The following is a 22,335-nucleotide window of genomic DNA, read 5'->3' on the forward strand; positions in this document are numbered from 1 at the left end:
TGAGTCGATGAATGAATGCGAGGATGAATTTATGAATGAATGCATGAATGAATAAAATACACTCGACCTATAGCTATTTATTCAATTCATGAATAGTGTCTCTTGAATATGGAGGAGAACTCTGTACAGATTTATGATAAATAAATAAATAAATAAATAAATAAATAAATAAATAAATAAATAAATAAATAAATAAATATCAGGTTGTACTTCTCATTAGAACAATTATCTACAACTTCTTCTTAATCTGTTTACCCTCAGTGTTGGTTTTTCCCTCAGCCTCACCGAGGGTTCGCACCTCTACCGCCTCAAGGGCAGTGTTCTGGAGCGTGAGACTTTGGGTCGGAGGATACAACTGGGAAGCAGGACTAGTAATTCACCCGGGCGGCCTCACCTGCTATGTTGAACAGGGGCCTTGTGGGGAGATGGGAAGATCGGAAGGGATAGACAAGGAAAAGGGAGGGAAGCGGCCGTGGCCTTAAGTTAGGTACCATTCCGGCATTTGCATGGAGGAGAAGTGGGCAATCACGGTAAACTACAGTACTTTCAGGATGACTGAGGTAGGTAAGGAACCTCTCTTTACTCAGTTACTCAGTTGACCTCCCGAGGCCGAGTGGACCCATTTCCAGTCCTCGTACAACGTTTCAAATGTTGCGGCAGAGCCGGAAATCGAACGCGGACCTCCGGGCCGTGGCAGCTGTTCATGCTAACCAGTACACCACAGAGACGGACATCTACAACATCACTAATTAAAATTCCAGCGATCTTAAAACGATACACTTTACGAGAGACGCTTAGACAAAGAGATGGGACTAGATTCACCTCAACAAGAAGAATACGGCCGTCGAATCTTGAAGTTTTTAAACACGTTTTCCACACAGACATTGCAAGTCATCCGAGTTACAAGGAGACAGAGAAATGCCACAAGTAAAGGGATTCAGATACTTATAATGTTTAGCAACTGCACGGAAATGTCCCGGATTTCATTAAAATTGAATATTGAATTTTCACGGCCACATCGTAATAAAAATTGAATGTATTTGTCGGTTTCTCCCCCCTGCAACCACACAGTGTCTTTATGTACATGTCTGTTGTATGAATTGTTGCATATCGAAATTTCCTCACTTGGGAATGATAATTTAACAGCCGAAGATTAATAGGTACATGAAATGAAATCTCGTATGGCTTTTAGTGCCGGGATATCCCAGAACGGGTTCGGCTCGCCAGGTGCAGGTCTTTCTAGTTGACACCCGTAGGCGATCTGCGCGTCGATATGAGGATGAAATGATGATGAAGACAACACATACACCCAGCCCCCGTGCCATTGGAATTAACCAATTAAGGTTAAAATCCCCGTTCAGCCAACGAGTCGGACAATAGGTACATAATACTGTTGTACTGTAATGCCTCAATTTGACCTGATAGGAGAATTATTTTGATTTGTAAGTGTTCTCACGTAGTCTGAATGCGGTCTCCAAGTTTCTCGTCCGTTCTTCAATTGCTGCCTTTTCTGTGATGCTTGGAGTCAGAATCTCAGTAGGTACTTGAATTTATTACCTCTTGATGTCATCATACTTGGTCTTCATTGTCCAGGATAGATCTGCGGCATCTATGTTCAGATATTTCATCTTTTCAAAATAAATTTGCAAACCTGTCTTTTCTGCTGTTTCCTTGAAGACTTCAATCTACTATTAATTTAATATTATTATTATTATTATTATTATTATTATTATTATTATTATTATTATTATTATTAGAAAAGTGATAATAAAATCGTGAAATAAATATTTAAGTTATCTACAGGATACAGGATACCCTTCATTTTCATACATACATACATACATAAATAAATAAACATTATAGATCGTTATGCCTTTCAGCGTTCAGTCTGCAAGCCTCTGTGAATTTACTTAAAAATCGCCACAATCCCCTATTTGCAACTAGTGCTGTGACCTCATTTAGTTCTATACCTCTTATCTTTGAATAGTTAGAAACTGAGTCTAACCATCCTCGTCTTGGTCTCCCTCTACATCTCTTACCCTCCATAACAGAGTCCATTATTCAGCTAGGTAACCTATCCTCCTCCATTCGGCTCACATGACCCCACTACAGAAGCCGGTTTACGCGCACAGCTCCATCCATCGAGTATATTCGTAACTTAGCCTTTATCTCCTCATTCCGAGTACCCTCCTGCCATTGTTTCCACCTATTTGTACCAGCAATCATTCTCGCTAGTTTCATGTCTGTTACTTCTAACTTAGGAATAAGATATCCTGAGTGCACGCAGCCATCGCTCCCGTAAAGCAAAGTTGGTCTGAAAATAGACCGATGTGAAGATTTTATTTACACGCGTTTTTCAAAACGAGTTTCTTAATATAATTTTATATGTCCCGGATGTAGACAGTTTTAATACAACCCTAACGTACCATACCTCAATTTGTGTTAATATAAGCGAGACAAGCAAAGCCATCTCCGTAGGGGCTGTGAAGGTCCTTGGAGTGGTGGACGATCGTAACCTTAGCACTTGACGGGGTAGTGTGGTTGTTCTACGCCCGGCTGCGTCTGTCCCCAGGAATTAACCTGGTACTCATTTTTGGTGTAGGCTGAGTGAACCTGTACACCTCCGGAAATGGAAATCTCGTTACATTTTTCGACTCCTGGTGTGGAATCGAAATCACGTTCTTCCGGCTGAACCGAATAATCTTTGTTGATATAATCCAAGTTATAATAATGGCCTGTGGCCTCCGAAGAGGTCACTTGCATGTCTTTTGAATTGACACCCTACAGGCGACTTGCGCGTCTGCGAGTTTAGGGACCTATGATGAATTCTAATGTTGAATACGGCACACACACCCAGCCCCCGAGCCATTGGTATTAACCAATGAAGGTTAAAATCCCCGACCCTGCCGGGAATCGACCCCGGGACTCCCTGGACTTAAGGCCAACACGCTAACCATTTAGCCACGGAGCCGGACATCCAAGTAAAGTAAGTCAGCCGTGTGAGTTGGGTGCGGGGTAGATGCTGTAATAGTAAGCTTACAATCAGGAGATTGTAGGTTTGACGTCCTCCATCGACAGCCTTGAAGGTGATTTACCATTTTCATTCCTGCAAAATCCTGGGACTGTACCTTAAATAAGATCACGGTCGTTCCTTTCCTATCCATTGTCTCCGAAAATACTTCGCAGTAAGTGTCACGTTAAAACCACTAGTTTTCCCCCACGGTATCCACAGTACCCCCTGCCTGTTGAAAAAGGGGGAACTCAGGGACTCTCAACTTGGGAGCAAGGATTATTGGCAAAACGGGTCACCGAGAAGAATCTGATATTGTTTTCACTTACTTGTCTCAGGCTCCTCAATTTCATCTTTCCTATCCGACCTCCCTTAGTCAGCTCGTGTTTTCTTCCGGTCCCAAAGGTTTTAGGTTTGCAAGGCCAAATTAGTTTCCCATTTTTATTTTCACGGCCTTTATGATCTTTGTTTTGCCGCTAGTCTTCATCCTGTGAAGAATCAATCCTCTTCAACTTCATTTCTGATTACTTGTATACTTTTTAGCTGATAGCTTTTAGTGCCCGAGGGTATTTTCGGCTCCCCTGTTCTGTAGCTGCTTAATGGGGTGTGAGCTACATGTACCGCTGTGTGAGGGCCCCCCGGCACCGTTGAGAATTATGCTACTACTACGAAAATGTTTTCATTCCTCCCCTGAAGGAGGAGGCGGGCCTCTTAAGGTAATCGCCCACTGCAGGGAACCGCGCCGCGCCGCGCGGAACAAGCTTGTGGAACATTCCACGGGCCATTTTCCGAGACTTCGCCCATACAGCACACCTCACCGCGCCGCTTCTCTCCAGTTGGGGAAGTGCAGCTCACACAGAAATATGAGTTCCAGTTCCGAGGAGGACTTCTTATTTGCGGTTGCGATATTTGCAAATGAGGAAGAAGGAAAACGAGAAAGAAAAGTTTGGGTCCACAACATTTGTGAGAAAAGGGAAACGTACGGAGAGTTTCACCATTTATTTCCTGATCTACTAAAGGACCGAAGTAAATTTTCCCACTGCTTTCGTATGTCCCAAGAAAAATTCTATGAACTATTGAACCTAGTTAAGCCGTGTGTACCGAGTTCGATAGCTGCAGTCGCTTAAGTGCGGCCAGTATCTAGTGTTCGGGAGATAGTAGGTTCGAACCCCACTGTCTGCAGCCCTGAAAATGGTTTTCCGTGCTTTCCCATTTTCACACCAGGCAAATGCTGGGGCTGTACCTTAATTAAGGCCACGGCCACTTCCTTCCCACTCCTAGCCCTTTCCTGTCCCATCGTCGCCATAAGACCTATCTGCGTCGGTGCGACATGAAGCAACTAGCAAATAAAAAAGCCGTGTGTAGAGCGAGAAAATAATATCACCTTTCGCCGAGAAAGGCGTACAGTGCACAATACCACTAACCGCGTGAAGGTACGAGCGTGCTGGCACTAGTCGAGGACTCACGAAGACTGCTGAAACGCCACGAAACCACATTCTTTCCGTTATTCCTTCCTTCTACCCTCGCCCATACAAGCGCGCCGAAAGGAAAAAGTTCCGTTCCAGAAACCTGGGGGCTTCTGGTGTGGAAATTCCACAAGCTTGTTCCGCGCGGCGCGGCGCGGCTCCCTGCAGTGGGCGTTAAGCCATTTCATTTCACAAGAAGCAGACCACGGAAATTTCTTCTCGGCTGCGCTGCGCTGCGCGGCGCGGTGTAGTGGGCAATTACCTTTAGACGGTGACGCCGTCACTCAGGCTGGGAGATTTGTTACGGTGAAGGAGATGCTTGGAGAAGGTGATGGGGTTGGCCGCCGTGGTCTATACTAGGAACTGTCCCGGCATTCGTCTTACTGCAGGAAAATGGAAAACCACGGAAAGCCATTCTCAGGACAGCCGACGGTTGGGGCCAGCCATGAGGTCCAGCCCTGTCCTGTCTCCCGAATGCAGAGGCGTAGAGCCACGGAAGAGCCGTGGAAACCCTTAGGTCAGCCGTGCCCACTTACCTGCCGAGACTCATTCTGCATCTACCAACCGAGAATTATACGGGCTAGGAATGGGAAGGAACCAGGTGTTACCTTCGCGGTATTTGCCTGGACATGAAATTGGAAACCATGTAAAACAACTTCGAGGATGACAGAGGGGTGATTCAATCCACCATTCTCTTAAGTACACAGCGTGTAGCCATAACTGGCTGTGCCGCAACGCACTCAGTTAACCTGTTTGATTTCTGTCAGTTTTACTTCCTATTAAAAAAATAATCGTATCTGTGAGCTTCCATTCGGGACATAGTAGGATCGAACCCCGCTGTTGGCAGGCTTGGACATGGTTTTCCGTGGTTTCCCATGTTCACACCAGGCACATGCTAGGCTGTACCTTAATTAAGGCCACGGTCGCTTTCTTCCCATTCCTAGGTTCCATCGTCACCGTGAACTGCTGAGAGAAATGGAGCGTATGAAACAGTGCAGAGAGGCATTTTCTAGTGGAAAGTGGGTGAGCCATTACAGTGCAACCGAAATGGCACCTTGTCCTCAATTTCTGAAGATATGAGGCATTTCTTTACGCTGTATCTGCTCACGGTACCATTATGAAAATGATGAAAGCACAGTGGACAGCAGAAATAAATAGGCTGTCAGTGGATTTGGTGAAATATTGTTCACTCAGTTCAGTTTTAAGGATCGTCCGGCTCCTTGGCTAAATGGTTAGCGTGCTGGCCTTTGGTCACAGGGGTGCCGGGTTAGATTCCCGGCAGGGTCGGGAATTTTAACCATCATTGGTTAATTTCGCTGCCACGGGGGCTGGGTGTATGTGTCGTCTTTATCATCATTTCATCCTCATCACGACGAGCAGGTCGCCTACGGGAGTCAAATCCAAAGACCTGCACCTGGCGAGCTGAACATGTCCTCGGACACTCTCCCGGCACTAAAAGCCATACGCCATTTCATTTCAGTTTTAAGGATTTAAATTGTGTCCAGCTTTATGAACATTGAGCTACAAGCCGCTACATCATAACATCAGAAATTCTCCAAAATGCAACTTAAGTTAAAATTAGCTGATGTTATTGCCATATTTGAACAAACAGGCAAAAGTATGCAGAGAATGATCAACATACTAGCACAAACTTTAGACAAATGGAACCTAAAAATTAATGCAAGGAAGAAAAAAAAACATGACAATATGTAAATTCAAGAAAACACCTATAATACACACAAAAATTGGCTCTAAATGAAATGGCGTATGGCTTTTAGTGCCGGGAGTGCCCGAAGACAACTTCGGTTCGCCAAATGCAGGTCTTTTGATTTGACACCCGTAGGCGACCTGCGCGTCGTGATGAGGATGAAATGATGATGAAGACGTCACATACATGGAGCCCCCAGGCCAGCGAAACTAACCAATTGTGGTTAAAATTCCCGATCCTGCCGGAGATCGAACCTGGGACCCCTGTGACCAAACGCCACCACGCTAACCATTTAGCCATGGAGCCGGACCGAACTGGCCCTGATAAAATTGAACAAGTGAAACAGTTTTCCTACCTAGGAACCCTAATCACGAGTGATAATCCGAGCATATCAGAAGTCACAAAAAGGATAGCCATGGCAAAGAGAGCCTTTCAAGATAAAGAGCAAATAGATATTCAAATTCGGAAGGCCTTTGCAAAAACCTTTGCTTGGAGCGTGCTTCTGCATGGTTGTGAAAGCTGGACATTAGGATTGCAAGAAAAGAAAACACTAGAGGCAATTGAAATGTGGATTGGAGAAGAATGAAGATGGTAAGTTGGACAGAAATGAAGAGCAATACCGAAGTCCTTAGAGAGACAGGAGAAAAACGGAATCTGTTAACCAAAATTGAAAAACGGAAAATAAAATTTATTGGTCACATTCTGCGGCATGAGGAGTTCCTTTCTAACATCATCGAAGGAAGAATTGCTGGACAAAGAGGAAAAGGACGAGCCAGAGTGTCTTACTTCAAGAACCTGCTTCTCAGAAAGAACTGCAAGACGACGTCGAGTTGCAAAGACTGGCTCAAGACAGACGTCTATGGTTGCGGCGACAAAACTTGGCCTTTATAATATGATGATGATATCTAGTTACGACGCGGGTAGTCCTGGCCTTTTTTAATTAGGATTTTTCCCCACCAAATGTAATACTAATGGAAACGGTGCCTGACCCTTAGTAAGCCTATGTAAAAATTAATAGAAGAGGAAAAAAATCCTAATTAAAAAAGGCCAGGCCTACCCGCGTAGTAACTAGATATTTCCTACCATTATCATATTCTAAAGGCCAAGTTTTATCGCCGCAGCCATAAGACGTCTATCTTGAGCCAGTCTTTGCAACTCGGCGACGTCTTGCAGTTCTTTCTCAGAAGCAGGTTCTTGAAATAAGACACTCTGGGTCGTCCTCTTCCTCTTTTTCCAGCAATTCTTCCGTCAGTGATGTTAGAAAGGAACTGCTCATGTCGCAGAATGTGACCTATAAATTTAATTTTCCGTTTTTCAATTTCAGTTACAAGATTCCGTTTTTTTCCTATCCCTCTAAGGACTTCGGTATTGCTTTTAATTTCTGTCCAACTTATCCTTTCATTCTTCTCCAGATCCACATTTGAATTGCCTCTAACCTTTTCTTTTCCTGCATTCCTAATGTCTAGCTTTCACAACCATACAAAAGCACGCTGGTTTTTGCAAAGGCCTTCGTTTCACTTCACTAATCTGTTAACCATAAATTCGACAGTGGATCCATCTCAACGAAAAGGAATCCCGTATTAAAAACCTCAGGTCTTTAAACTCATTATTCAGATAGATATAACAAGTTATCGGGACGCAACAAGAAAAACAAAGGTCACATGAAAGGGAAAGAAAACGATAGAGACCAAAAAGAAAAAAGTGACAGAATGAAAGGAGGAGGAAAAAAAGATAAAATTAAGAAAAAGCGCATGTTTTTTTCGGAGTAGTAGTAGTATAGTACGTGCTGTCATCTGCGAACAGTGGTAAGAACTATTCCGATCGCGTGCGTGCCCATGTACTATTTACTCTAGGCAGTGTTGTTTGGGCTAGGTTGTGCCTGTGTTGCGCTGGTCTTATTGCCAGACACAGCTCATTCATATATTCTACGCGCGCCTTCCTTTTTCTGTTCTTCCTTGTTGATTTTTTGTCTGCTCAATTATTTGTTGCTGTTGCTTTTTCTCGCGCTGCTTTTGTTTGTTTCAACGCGTGCCACGCGCTCGCCTGCCATTTGCATCCCAACTCGAGTAGTGCTGCTGGTGGACCGGACCGGCTACAGAGGGATCTGGAGCGGTGTTGCCAAGTGGCGTGGGGGGCACATTCTTCTTGCCTACTCAACCGTCGGACAGCCTCGAAACATTTGTGTGGTCACCACGAGGCTACTATATAACAGCGTCCAAAAATAGGACCAATTTCTATTTTCTGTAGGCAATACAATGTGTTAATTAAAAGGTAAATATATGCTACGTACGGTATAAATTTTCATTAAAAAGAATAACAAAGAGTTTTAAGCATTTTCAATTCAGATATAATCATGGACGAATACGTACTTCATCATCGTCATCATCATCATCATCATCATCATCATCATCATCATCATCATCATCATCATCATCATCAACAACAACAACAACAACAAAAACATTCACCACTGATGTGCAATTAGGGCCTTCGACCAGGTGGCAGATTCCCTATACATTGTTCAAATTTTCTTAAATAATTCCAATGAATCGAGCATTTCTCTTGGTAAATATTTTTTCCTTCCTTCCTTCCTTCCTTTCTTTCTTTCTTTCTTTCTTTCTTTCTTTCTTTCTTTCTTTCATTCTTAATCTGTTTACCCTCCAGGGTTGGTTTTTCCCTCGGACTCGGCTAGGGATCCCACCTCTACCGCCTCAAGGGCAGTGTCCTCGAGCTTGAGACATTGGTTCGGGGATGAAACTGGGAGGAGGACCAGTACCTCGCCCGGGTGGCCTCACCTGCTATGCTGAACAGGGGCCTTGTTGGGGGATGGGAAGACTGGAAGGGGTAGGCAGGGAAGAGGGAAGGAAGTGACCGTGGTATTTAAGTCAGGTACCATCCCGGCATTTGCCTGGAGGAGAAGTGAGAAACCACAGAAAACCTGAAGACGGTTTTCTGTAGTTCCCCATTTTCACACCAGGCAAATGCTGGAGCTGTACTCTAATTAAGGCCATGGCCGCTTCCTTCCCACCTTTTACGCCTTTCTTATCCCATAGTCACCATAAGACCTATCTGCGTCGGTGAGACGTGAAGCAAATTGTAAATGTATTATATTTGACTCAGTTTGTCTACTTAAATTCCAACTTTATCTATTACTTTTACAAACTTGATTCAAACTTATTCCTCTACTAATGTCATTCAATACCACTTCCTCACTGGCAGCTAGGAGCCTCCTCTGCTCAGTTGACTTCCCAAGGTTGAGTGGACCCTGTTCCAGCCCTCGTACCACTTTTCAAATTAAGTGGCAGAGCCGGGAATAGAACTCCGGCCTCTGGGGGTGGCTGCTAATTACACTAACCACTACACAACAGAGGCAGACTGGTAAATAACTGCAATACCCAATTCCTTTCCTTATACTATTTGACAGAGAAACTTGCCGCGTGTAGTGATGGGATAATCGAATACTTTTAAGAATCGAATAACCTCCTTCCGATTATTTAAATAATCGAATTAATTTCAAATATCATCCAGTTGTACTGATGGCATAATCCAATATTTTTAATAATCGAATAACCTCCTTCCGATTATTTAAATAATCGAATAAATTTCAAATACCATTCAGTTGTAGTGATGGCATAATCGAATATTTTTATATTCGAATAACCTCCTTCCGATTATTTAAATAATCGAATGATTTTCAAATATCATTCAGTTGTAGTGATGACATAATCGAATACTTTTAATATTCGAATAACCTCCTTCCGATTATTGAAATCGAATGAATAATCGAATAAAATAATCGAATGGAAAATATATCGATAATTCGAGTAAAATGAAATAATCGAACAATCGATTATTTTGTATTCGATTATCCCATTACTAGCCGCGTGGTTTTGGTCACGTAGCTTACAATCAGGAGATAGTGGGTCAAACCGCGCTGTCGGCAAACCTGAAGACGGTTTTCTGTGGTTCCCCATTTTCACACCAGGCAAATGCTGGAGCTGTACTCTAATTAAGGCCATGGCCGCTTCCTTCCCACTCCTACGCCTTTCTTATCCCATAGTCACCATAAGAACTATCTGCGTCGGTGAGACGTGAAGCAAATTGTAAATGTATTGTATTTGACTCAGTTTGTCTATTTAAATTCCAACTTTATCTATTACTTTTACAAACTTGATTCAAACTTATTCGTCTACTAATGTCATTCAACACCACTTCCTCACTGGCAGCTAGGAACATACTGCATTGTCGAGTAGCTCGTCTTCTTACTGTCAAGTCTTCCCAGCTCAGTGTGTGTAACATTTTGGTAACACTACCCAGAACAAATCACGCTGCTTTCCTTTTGATCTTTTCCATTACTTGAATCAAGTAATCCCGGTGACGCTAACGCACACCTAAACCATACTCTAATTGGGGTCTTACCAGTGACTTGTACGCCCTCTCAATTACAGCTTTAATTACTTGCTTTCCTTCTTAATCCGGTTACCTTCCATGGTTGGCTTTTCCCTCTGACTGAGCGAGGGATCCCACCTCTACCGACACACGGGCATTGTCCTGAAGGGTGAGATTTTTGGGTACGGGAATACAACTCGGGAGGAGGACTGGTACCTCGCCCAGGCAGCCCCTCACCTCCTATGTTGATCAGTGGCCTTGTGGGAGGATGGGAAGTTTGGTAGGGATAGACAAGGAAGATGGAAGGAAGTGGCCGTGGTATTTAAGTTAGGTACCATCCCGCCATTTGCCTGGAGGAGAAGTGGTAAACCACGGAAAAACACTTCGAGAGTGGCTGAGGTGGGAATCGAACCCACCTCTACTCTGTTGACCTCCCGAGGCTGGGTGGACCCCGTTCCATCCCTCGTACCACTTTTCAAACTTTGTGGCAGAGCCGGGAATCGAACCTCTGCCTCCGGGGCTGGCAGCTAATCACGCTAACCACTACACCACAAAGGCGGGCTACATCCTTACTACGACCTCTAAATACCCTCATAACCACCAAAAGAGAGATCTGCAACCGCTACAATCCCGTTAATGTGATTACCCCCATGAATATCTTTCCTTATACTAACACCCAGGCACCTACAGTAATACTTACTCTCCATCAGTACAGTAATTAAAACTGCAAGGATTTATCCTCTTAGTGGAACTTACAACCGGACTTTTCACTCCATTTAACTTCACACCATTGTCTGCTGTCCATCTCAAATTTGTTAACATAGTTTTATCGTCGCCCACAATCCAATAATTTACGTATCACTCGATACAGTACAACAGCATCCACAAAAACATATTCTGTGCTATTCCAGTTCTTTACTCATATCTTATATATCTATAAGGAAACATGTATGTATGTTTAGTCCTCAGCCCGAAGGCTGGTTGGATCCTCAACAGCTCCGCCATCAGCTGTCATAAATGGCCTAGGCATCACTGAAGAGGCGTACTAGGGAAATGAGGAGTGAGGTAGTTTCCCGTTGCTTTCCTCACTGAGCCAGAAGTTGCTATTACATATCAGTTTGCCAAGCCCACTGAAATGCATGCACCAACTGACCCTATGAGCAACATTTTCACACCATTCATAACAGGGACTGGCTGCATAAGCAATGGCATTACTAGCATCACTCATACCTCAGTCACTTTCATCTTGTCAAAGCCAGCTCCAATAATACTGTCTTGCAGAACCTCCTATAATTCATTACATAATCAGATAATGCTTCACCTACTAAAATTCTGTGAGGTCAGTTTTTTTGGGCATTGCGCCACCCATTCTATACTACCGATACTTCGATATTGCCGAGAAAAATGAGGCTGTTTCCAACTTCTGATGTAAGAATGTTTTTATCAGTGATACGTATGAAGCTTTAAAGGTTAGATATTACAACCGTTAGGGCGTTAAAAAAATGCAACCGTGCCATGGGCATTAGTCGTCGCACCAAATTGAGTATGAACCAGCTCTGAACACATCGGGCAACAAAATGAAACTGGCCCCAAAAATTGGGCAACAAAAATAAGGCTTACATTAGGTATATCAAGGCAATATTACTTAATTTGGTTTCACAAACAGACGTACAGATGGAACATTCCGATGAGAACCGCCAGAAGTCACTTACCAGGCTTGAAGTCTCATCCTCCCTACTTTCATAAGATCACCGGCTGAATTCGTAGAGCAATATGGGTAATGGAATGTCCGATAAAGAAATAAAATAGGCACTATCTAAAATAATGAAAGTAGGATTCTATAATATGAGAGGAATATGCTAATATTTGTTAAATGAGAAGAATCTCCGTTCAAGTTTATATTCTAAACATATTTATTATAATGATACGAACCACACAAATAATGTTGTATCTCAACATATGAATAAAAGAAACAAATAAACTGATAACATTATATACACTGTATACCTTCTTTTCTTGAAATTGTCTTGGCATACTTAATTCTTGAGGTACACCATTCGATCAACATACACTGATACATGATATTAAAAAGAATGGATACTGAATTCACTTATTAAGCTCTCGTCACAAATGGATATTAAATATGGTTCCGGTACCGAGGATCGAACTCGAGACTCCTGGGTAAGAACCAGATATCCTTCATATGTTAATCATAACTGGATATTAAATAGTGTCCTTTGTCTACCGTCATGATTTGGAGAAAAGAAATTATAACACAATATAAGCACATCTGATATACACACGAGATTGCATTGCCGTGTATCGAACATGTGATCCATTTGACCACGACAAATGTATATTTACATTGAACACTACGATGAACATACACTCTGAACATATATGTGCGTATCCTGGGTTTACCTAACAAGTTAACATTTAAAGAAAATCAGTCAAAGCTGGAATCAAACCCATCACCATATCATTGGGAAATAATAAAACACACAGAAACATATATATATAAAAATATCAAATATATTTACACAACACATCTTGAAGATATGGCTTAACCAAGCCATAATATCTGGTTAAATCTTCGCTCCAGCATCATTCGAACCAACAGGCTTCTACTTCCAAGGTAAAACATTTGGACTCCAATCAGAGGCTAAATTAATACTTAGTACGAGAAGGGATCTATCCTTCACAAAATCCGGAAATTATCCGTGTCACTTGCAACGTATAATTAGAATGGGATTGAGATTACTCTGGTAAATGAAAAGAGCTTGGCACATTAACATCGTTTGCTAGAGACTGCAGATTTCGCTTGGCGTACGGTCGGCCAGCATTTACCTTTTCATCACAATAACAGCTGTGACTAGTCCTGGGTAAGATACCATAAATCAATCACCCATCACTCTCCCTTTCAATTCTCTTACATATCCTCTCGGCTCATTGTCAAGTATGCATTCACTTGAAGGCCATTATTTCTTATTACTCGTTATCTGGCTATATATTCAGCCCAATTTTATATCTCTCAACAGCTATAATTATGTATTCTTCCTTATCACTCCAACAACAAAACATGTTATAGCTTCGCCCTCTCATGTCTTGGCATCGTATCTCAATCCGTTCAATTAATTCACAGAGAAAACCCATTATTTCAGGTTAATTATTCTCACAATTTCATATATGATTATAAATTAATTACGCCTCGATTTGGATCAACTCCAATCATTATCTAATATTATCCGGGATTACAACTGCCCGAATCTCCAAGTATCATTTATATCCAAACTACTCTGAAGATCTTTACCAGACGAAGAAATATAAATCTAGCTAACTTGCCGTTCTTCCCAAAGATAGTTCATATAAGCTAAGAACTTTGAAATCTATATAATAATTCATGCAAATGAATTTTGTTAAATATCAATGATTATCTTAAAAATCATTTGATGATCCTAACTAATAGTAATAAATCTTTCCCAATCATACGCGCATAATGTTCCCTACATATTTAATATTTCATTATGACATTCTAATATTTACAAATATTATACTTGTTGGCATGCATATCTCGTGTTTAGGGTATATTGAAGTATGTACTTAACATTTGGTGAGTAAGGCTTGCTGTCATCTGGGGTACATCTTAGATCTTTATACGAACATGATGAATATTATTGTTCCTAGTACTGCTTGGTTCTTCTCCATACGACGATCCATGATTCGAACTGCTGTTTTCTCAGTTGAATTTCGGGATGATCCTTGTAAAGCTGATTGCAGGCACTGAGGCGCGACTCTTGTAGGCTCCGAGTCTTGGGTTCGACGACCACTCACGAACATACAGAAAATGGAGAATAAGTTATCAAATACTGTTTTATGCACTTTCAAAGGGGGTCTACTTGTAACAAGATCCACTCTTAAGTTCAAACAGATTAACATAAGTAGTGATACGTTTGTAAAAATCACTGTTCATTCCCTGACCGTCACACAGACTATCACAACGAATGTCCCTGGAGGATGCGAATATTAATGTTGTCAAGAACAGTTATTTAATTTTTGCTAAATGTCACTCGTTCTTAAATGCTCAGGAGCTATAATAATTAGCCCTTGCATATATTAGTTAACTGTCTCACCACGCTAAATAACCTGAAGTGTTTGTCTTCCGTTGGTGATTGCACCATAAGTCATAATTAACTAACTTCGACGATTGTGATGTTGAAAATGCCAAATTAAGGCTTCTATTCGGCAATTATGTACATTAACTTGTACCACACGGCTTATTCCGTAAAAATATTAAATCACATCGATGTGTTTCTTCAATGGCACAACACTTGATACACTGATATCCAAGTAACTGATATCCAAGTCCGCTTCTGATATGTTGAGCTGCCACTATACAGACGACAATTAAGTAACGTGTTACCACTGCAGCTACATGGATGAGAATGAGATACAGTGTCTCGGTCCAGGCTATATTTATAACCTTCGGAAAAATGGTCAGGGGGGAAGTGAAATATGTCGCTGCTGAAAATATGGGTCCGGTAATCGAAGCTTTTGAGCGACGTGATAACAATCGAATTAAAGCTCATGACCTCTACTTTCTACTGAACATCTGTGAAACCAAAGCGATCAGTAGGTTATTCATAATTTCCAAAGCGTCCTTTTGGAAAATCATGCGTCATGTTTCATCATGCAATATCTCCCACCTTTTTCCACATGTTGCCGGATTTCAGTAGTCGCCTCTGATCTGCGTACTACTGTATAATAGGCGTCATTACTGATCCATATTTAAAGTATTGTGTTTATATGCATTGACAGTCAGCATAAAATACACTGGTTCAAATAGGACCTGATTTATAAATTTAGGAAAATTATTTCATGTAGAAGTATTCTTCTTCTTCCTCTTTTTCATAAATTATGGTGAAGTGGTACTAATGAATGCGGTGTTGAATTTATAGTGGGCATTTATTTTTCAACGGTTAACACACCTTAATTCGGCCCGGTCTCAACAAACCTCCATCTCCGTGCGTAGCGTCATCATCTCTCCTCACTCGCTCAGAAAGAGAGCGCGGTTTCAAGGTTAAGAATACTGCGCTGTCTTCTTCTCGTCACAGCGTAGGGAAACTGCTCCCTCCGGACTGGCGCGTCGCGGATCATACCCCGGTTAAGCATACAGAATGCTAACTACTGCGTTATATGTCATAGGATGTTGCGGAAAACGGCATATATAATTAGCCAGACCTCCTAACATCTCCATGGCATGATGGTGAACGGTCACAATATGATTAATTATTAATCTGAATCCCATTATGTCATCATCATTTTTCTCCGCTGTTGTCAAAGAAGACGCCACCGCGGCAGAGATATTTTGTTCTTCTGTTGACTATGCTTGAGTATTTTGTAAAATTCATGGTGAATTGGCGGCAAATATTGTATAAGAGACTGTAAGTCATACTACTTTTCAGTGGCGATTTCTGGAGGCGCTTCATACAAAGGGGTTTAAGTTGATGCACTGTTTGTTGGGCGCCCAATCTTATGTTTTTTTAATGTCAAAAGTTTCAAACTAGATCTTCATTGAGGAAGTTCTTGAAGTAGTGTGAATGGGTGATCCTTCTATAAAGAGATCCGTTGAAAATTGCTCAGATGCTTGAGGTGCTAGTCTTCTGGCCCCAACTTGGCAGGTTCGATCCTGGCTCAGTCCGGTGGTATTTGAAGCTCCTCAAATACGTCAGCCTCGTGTCGGTAGATTTACTGGCACGTAAGGGAACTCCTGCGGGACTAAATTCCGGCACCTCGCCGTATCTGAAAACTGTAGTAGTTAGTGTGATGTAAAGCCAATCTACCGCTCGAGGGTTCTGAAACATGCTGGATTTCGACACCTATCAATGATAGCACTTGCACTGTTTTACCACCAAACAGATTGGTTTTTCCCTTACACTTACCGCATATTAAATCCATTTTTTTAAAATTTTGGCACTTGAATCTCTTTGCATCTAAACCCCTCACATTTAATCATAGATTTTTTCTTTCTCACTGCTAGATTTTGATCGGTGGAAAATGGTACATAAAAATGTATATGGCCTATGGGATGGGTTTAAAGCAATAGTTGAGGGTGAAAACAGGTACCTGCGTACCTTTAGACGTGATGATGAATAGTAAAGACGATTATATTTATGTTATAGCACAGAAATTAAAATAGAAGTAGCCTACCGGTTAGGAAGAAACAGAGTTGGAATGGTTGTGGAAGTAAAGAGCGACTGAAGGAACGTACTAGAAAGTTGAAATTAGCAAAAATGTCAGCTAAGGATAACATAACGGCAAGCATAATTTGGCAGTCATATGAATTTTAGCGAAAAAATGGAAGGTTATGTAAGACACTTTAAGACAAACAGGTTCCAGAATGAAATGTCATTCTAGGAATCATTACTAGACAATGGAAGTGAATATGCGAGGATTTACAGATGGCAGAAGAATTTAGTCAGCAGTATGTAAGGATATTTGGACAAAAGGATAAAGTTCAGGTAGAGTAAGTGACTGATACCAGTGGCGTAATTCAATTTACCTATGATAGTTACAAAATAAAGATACAAAAGTTGAATGTTAAGAAAGCAGCTGGAATTGATGACATTTCTGGGGATATACTAAAGACAATAGGCTGGTGTGCAGTACCATATCTGAAGTACTTATTTCATTACCGTTTGCATAAAGGAGGTATACCGAAGGAAAGGAGAGTTGCTATAGTAGCGCGAGTGTACAAAGTACATGGTGATAAACGTAAACAACAGACCAGCCAGCTTGGCACGTATCGCATGTAAGACCTGGGAAAGTATGTTTTCCGATTTTGTTAGCGACGTTAGTGTAATTACCAACTGGTTTTGCATAAAACAGTTCGGCGTTAGGAAGGGTTATTCCAGTGAGGCTCAACTTTCAAGATTCGAGCAAGGTATAGCAGATTATTGAGATTCAGGAGGTCAAACGGAGTGATGTGGAAAGTATGGAGGAATTAATTTCTAACAATGCGTATCTCGTTTTTCCCTCTCAGGAGGTTCATTTTATGGCCTATCTCACTGTATAATTCTTTCATATGAACACATGCTAATTCTTATGAGTCTAGGTAATGTTGACAGCCTTTGAAATATTCAGAGCTATTGTATTGATAATATTGAATATGAATAGCCATAGCCTGTTTTCAGTCATTCGGCCGGGTCAAAAATTGGGTGAATGAAGCTTCCATCTGGCGGCAAGGATAGGAATTGTGCCGGCTGCCGAAGGCTGCAGCACTCCTCTGGGGCAATGCTCAATGACTGACAGATGAAATAAAATTATAGTGGAGAGTGTTGCTGGAATGAAAGATGACAGGGAAAACCGGAGTACCCGGAGAAAAACTTCTCCCACCTCCACTTCGTCAAGCACAAAACTCAGATGGAGTGACCGGATTTGAACCATGGAACCCAGCGGTAAGGGACTCCTCTGTTGAAAATATTATCTGCCGTATTTTGAAAATAAAAATTTCACCACTCGCAGGAAGTTTCGAAAATATTACTAACTTAGCTTGTTTCACTATTTTGTAGAGATCACTGAGAAGCAGCTCGATTTGTTCTGGGTGATTTCCGACAAAAGAGTAGCGTTGCAAAAATGTTGCAAAGTTTGGGCTGGGAAGACTTGGGAGAAAGAAGGCGAGCTGCTCGACTAAGTGGTATGTTTCGAGCTGTCAGTGGAGAGATGCCGTGGAATGACATCAGTAGACGAATGTCCGGCTTCATAGCTAAATGGTTAGTTTGCTGGCCTTTGGTCCGGAGGGTCCTGGTTTCGATTCCCGGCCGGGTCGTAGATTTTAACCTTACATGGTTAATTCCCTTGGCACTGGGACTGGGTGTATTTGCTGTCGCCAACATCCCTGCAACTCACACACCACTATTCTGCACCACAATAACACGCAGTTATCTACACATGGCAGACGCCACCCACCCTCATAGGAGGGTCTGCCTTACAAGGGCTGCACTCGGCTAAAAACAGTCACACGAAATGAATTATCAGTAGACGAATAAGTTTGAGTGGCGTCTTTAAAGGTAGGAAAGATCACAATATAAAGAAAAAGTTGGAATTCAATTGGGGCAAATTTCGTTTACAGGAAGGGGAGTTAGGAATTGGAATAACTTACCAATTTCCAGTCCGGCTTCATGGCTAAGTGCTATTATGCTGGGCGTTGGTCACAGTAGTCCCGGGTTCGATTCCCGGCAGGGTCGGGAGTCACATCAAAATACCTGCACCTGGCGAGCAGAACATATCCTCGGACATTCCCGACACTAAAAGCCATACGCCATTTCATTTCACCAATTTCCAATTTCCAATTTCTTTGAAATAATTCCAGAAAAGGCTAGGAAAACAACAGATAGGGAATCTACCTCCTGGGTGACTGCCCTAAATGCAGATGAGTAGTGACTTATTGATTGATTGATTGATTGATTAATTAATTAATTAATTAATTAATTGATTGATTGATTGATTGATTGATTGATTGATTGATTGATTGATTGATTGATTGATTGATTGATTGATTGATTGATTGATTGATTGATTGATTGAACACATGCCTTTGTCACTGGCTTCCTCTCCTAAGTAAGTTTAAAATCAGAATTAGAAAGAAAGAAACTATGTCTACGAAGAAGAAACCCTTGCTCTGTACTTTCAAATAAGACATTTGCAGCTTGAGCCTAGCATTGCTTCCACTTACTTGTGCCAGGCTCCTCACTTTCACTTTTCCTATCCGGCCTTCTCTGGACAAGTCTTGTACTCTTCCGACTCCTACGTATCTTTTATTTTCTCGCCGTTCGTAGCCCTTCATTTTCTTTTCCCAATATCGTCATTCTTCGAAGTGTTGAAACTCTTATATATTATCATCATCATCATCATCATCATCAGAACCACCTTTCTTTCTTAATCCGTGTATCCTCCAGGGTTGGTTTTCCGCTCGGACTCAGCGAGGGATCCCTCCTCTACCGCCTCAAGTGCAGTGTCCTGGAGCGTGAGACTTTGGGCCAGGGGATACAACTCGGGAGGAGGACCAGTACCTCGCCCAGGCAGCCTCACGTGATATGCTGAACAGGGGCCTTGTGGGCGAATGGGAAGATTGGAAGGGATGGACAAGGAAGAGGGAAGGAAGTTAGGAACCATCCCGGCATTTGCCTGCAGAAGAAGTGAACCACGGAAAACCACTTCGAGGATGGCTGAGGTGGGAATCGAAACCCCATCTACTCATTTGACCTCCCTACGCTGAGTGAACCACGTTCCAGTCCTCGTACCACTTTTGAATTTCGTGGAAGAGCCGGAAATCGAACCCGGGTCTCCGGAGGTGGCAGCTAATTAAACCACAGAGGTGGGCAGACATAAAGTAACTACTTATTTTATTCATTTTGAACAATGACTGCACTGGTTTAAGTTACAGTAGATTAAATTAAAACTCATGAGGAATCAATCGGAAATAAACACAACTTCCTGTTTCCGGCTGCGTTACCAATATATATTGCATATGAAACATGCAAGTATTGTACCAATTTCCGAAAATAAAGCCTGAAAATGCGATTCGTTAACACGGCACCACCTGGAATATTTCTCTGTCAATAAATCACAGTTATTTTAGTTTTAGTCTAAGAAAAGAAGGTACCGTTGCGTACTGGCAGAAAAAATACTGATTATGATTATTATTATTATTATTATTATTATTATTATTATTATTATTATTATTATTTTGCTAGTTGCTTTACGTCGCACCGACACAGATAGGTCTTATGGCGACGATGGGACAGGGAAGGGCTAGGAGTGGGAATGAAGCGGCCGTGGCCTTAATTAAGGTACAGCCCCAGCATTTGCCTGGTGTGAAAATGGGAAACCACGGAAAACCATTTTCAAGGCTGCCGACAGTGGGGTTCGAACCTACTATCTCCCGAATACTGGATACTGGCCGCACTTAAGCGACTGCAGCTATCGAGCTCGGTATTATTATTATTATTATTATTATTTGTTTGTTTGTTTGTTTGTTTGTTTGTTTGTTTGTTTGTTTGTTTGTTTGTTTGTTTGTTTGTTTGTTCAACCGATGTCCCACTTCTCTACGGGGTCGGGTATGAGGTGAGATGAATCTATCGTGGCGGTTTTTTTATGACCGGATGCCCTTCCTGACGTCAACCTCATTATTATTATTATTATTATTATTATTATTATTATTATTATTATTATTATTATTATTATTATTATTATTATTGTATTAGCAAATCCATTGCAATTGGGAACTACCATGGTAGCAATTTTTTCACACTCTTACGAATAAAACATTTCCTGTTTTATTGATCTATGATGACCCAATTAGCACGCATGCACATGCACACTCTCGCACGCAAGCACTCAATTATACTTATCAAAGAATAACAACACTTCACAAATTAGTGGCCATTTTTAAAATTCTCTCATCCCCACAGCGGGTCTCCGGCTGGCTGGTATTTATCAGGACCGGGCCAACCTTTCGTAATCCTGATTGAAAGGTCTCACCTTTCACACACACGCACCAGTCACTTCTCATAGTAACTCCAGTGTAGACAGGCTCGAACGAGCGCGACGACTGTACACTTGGCTCGACTTCAGACAAGACAGATAACTCGCACAATCAACTCACATGACTGCTCCACACAATGAACTACTCAACACGTATCACTCAGAAATACAAGATAACTCAATACCCAACTAAACAACGATAACTACTTTCAACTCAACAATATTGCTGTTCGTGGCGAGCCTGCTTGTATGAAGTGGTAAATCATTGGGTTGCATTCAGAATAGAGACGTTCTAGTTTCGCCTTTATGATTTTCCGTGGTTTCCCATTTTCACACCAGGCAAATGCTGGGGCTGTACCTTAATTAAGGCCACGGCCGATTCCTTCCCACTCCTAGCCCTATCCTGTCCCATCGTCGCCATAAGACCTATCTGAGTCGGTGCGACGTAAAGCAACTATCAAAAACAAAACAAACAAAAAATTTCGCCTTTCAGAAAATCATCGGAAACTCCAGATGAAAAGCACAATAGAAGGAGGCATTGGCGACGCGTGACGTTTTAAAAAGTGTTATCACACTCCTTCTGAGAGCATATTGCCGCTCGCACCGCAGAATTTCTATGAGCAGTACAGATGCCATTTTATAAAAGTGAAAGACTTGATAATTGATCTTACTTTTGTATAACATCATTTGAATGGATGAAAACCATAACGGTATAAGTGACATTTGAAAAAAAATGAGTTAAGTGCAGGATGTAACTCCGAGAGGATGTATCTTTTCACCAGCAAAGAGATACAAGTGATAGCGGCAATATTCTGCGCTCTAGTGATGGGTGGTATAACTACAAATAGCATGCTTTATATGAGTGGTGACAATGTTTAAATGCCTTTTTCTCTGAATGAACAAAATGCTACTTATACCGTTATGGTTTTCATCCATTCATTTGAAAATGATGAAATAGCACATACTATATTGAACACTAGTGAGCATCAACATCATAGAAGTATCCAGTATTCGGGAGATAGTAGGTTCGAACCCCACTGTCGGCAGCCCTGGTTTTCCGTGGTTTCCCATTTTCACACCAGGCAAATGCTGGGGCTGTACCTTAATTAAGGCCACGGCCGCTTCCTTCCCACTCCCAGCCCTTCCCTGTCCCATCGTCGCCATAAGACCTATCTGTGTCAGCGCGACGTAAAGCAACTAGCAAAAAAAAAAAAAAAAAA

The sequence above is a fragment of the Anabrus simplex genome, chromosome 5, assembly GCF_040414725.1.
Source record: "Anabrus simplex isolate iqAnaSimp1 chromosome 5, ASM4041472v1, whole genome shotgun sequence".
Classification (NCBI taxonomy): Eukaryota; Metazoa; Arthropoda; class Insecta; order Orthoptera; family Tettigoniidae; genus Anabrus; species Anabrus simplex.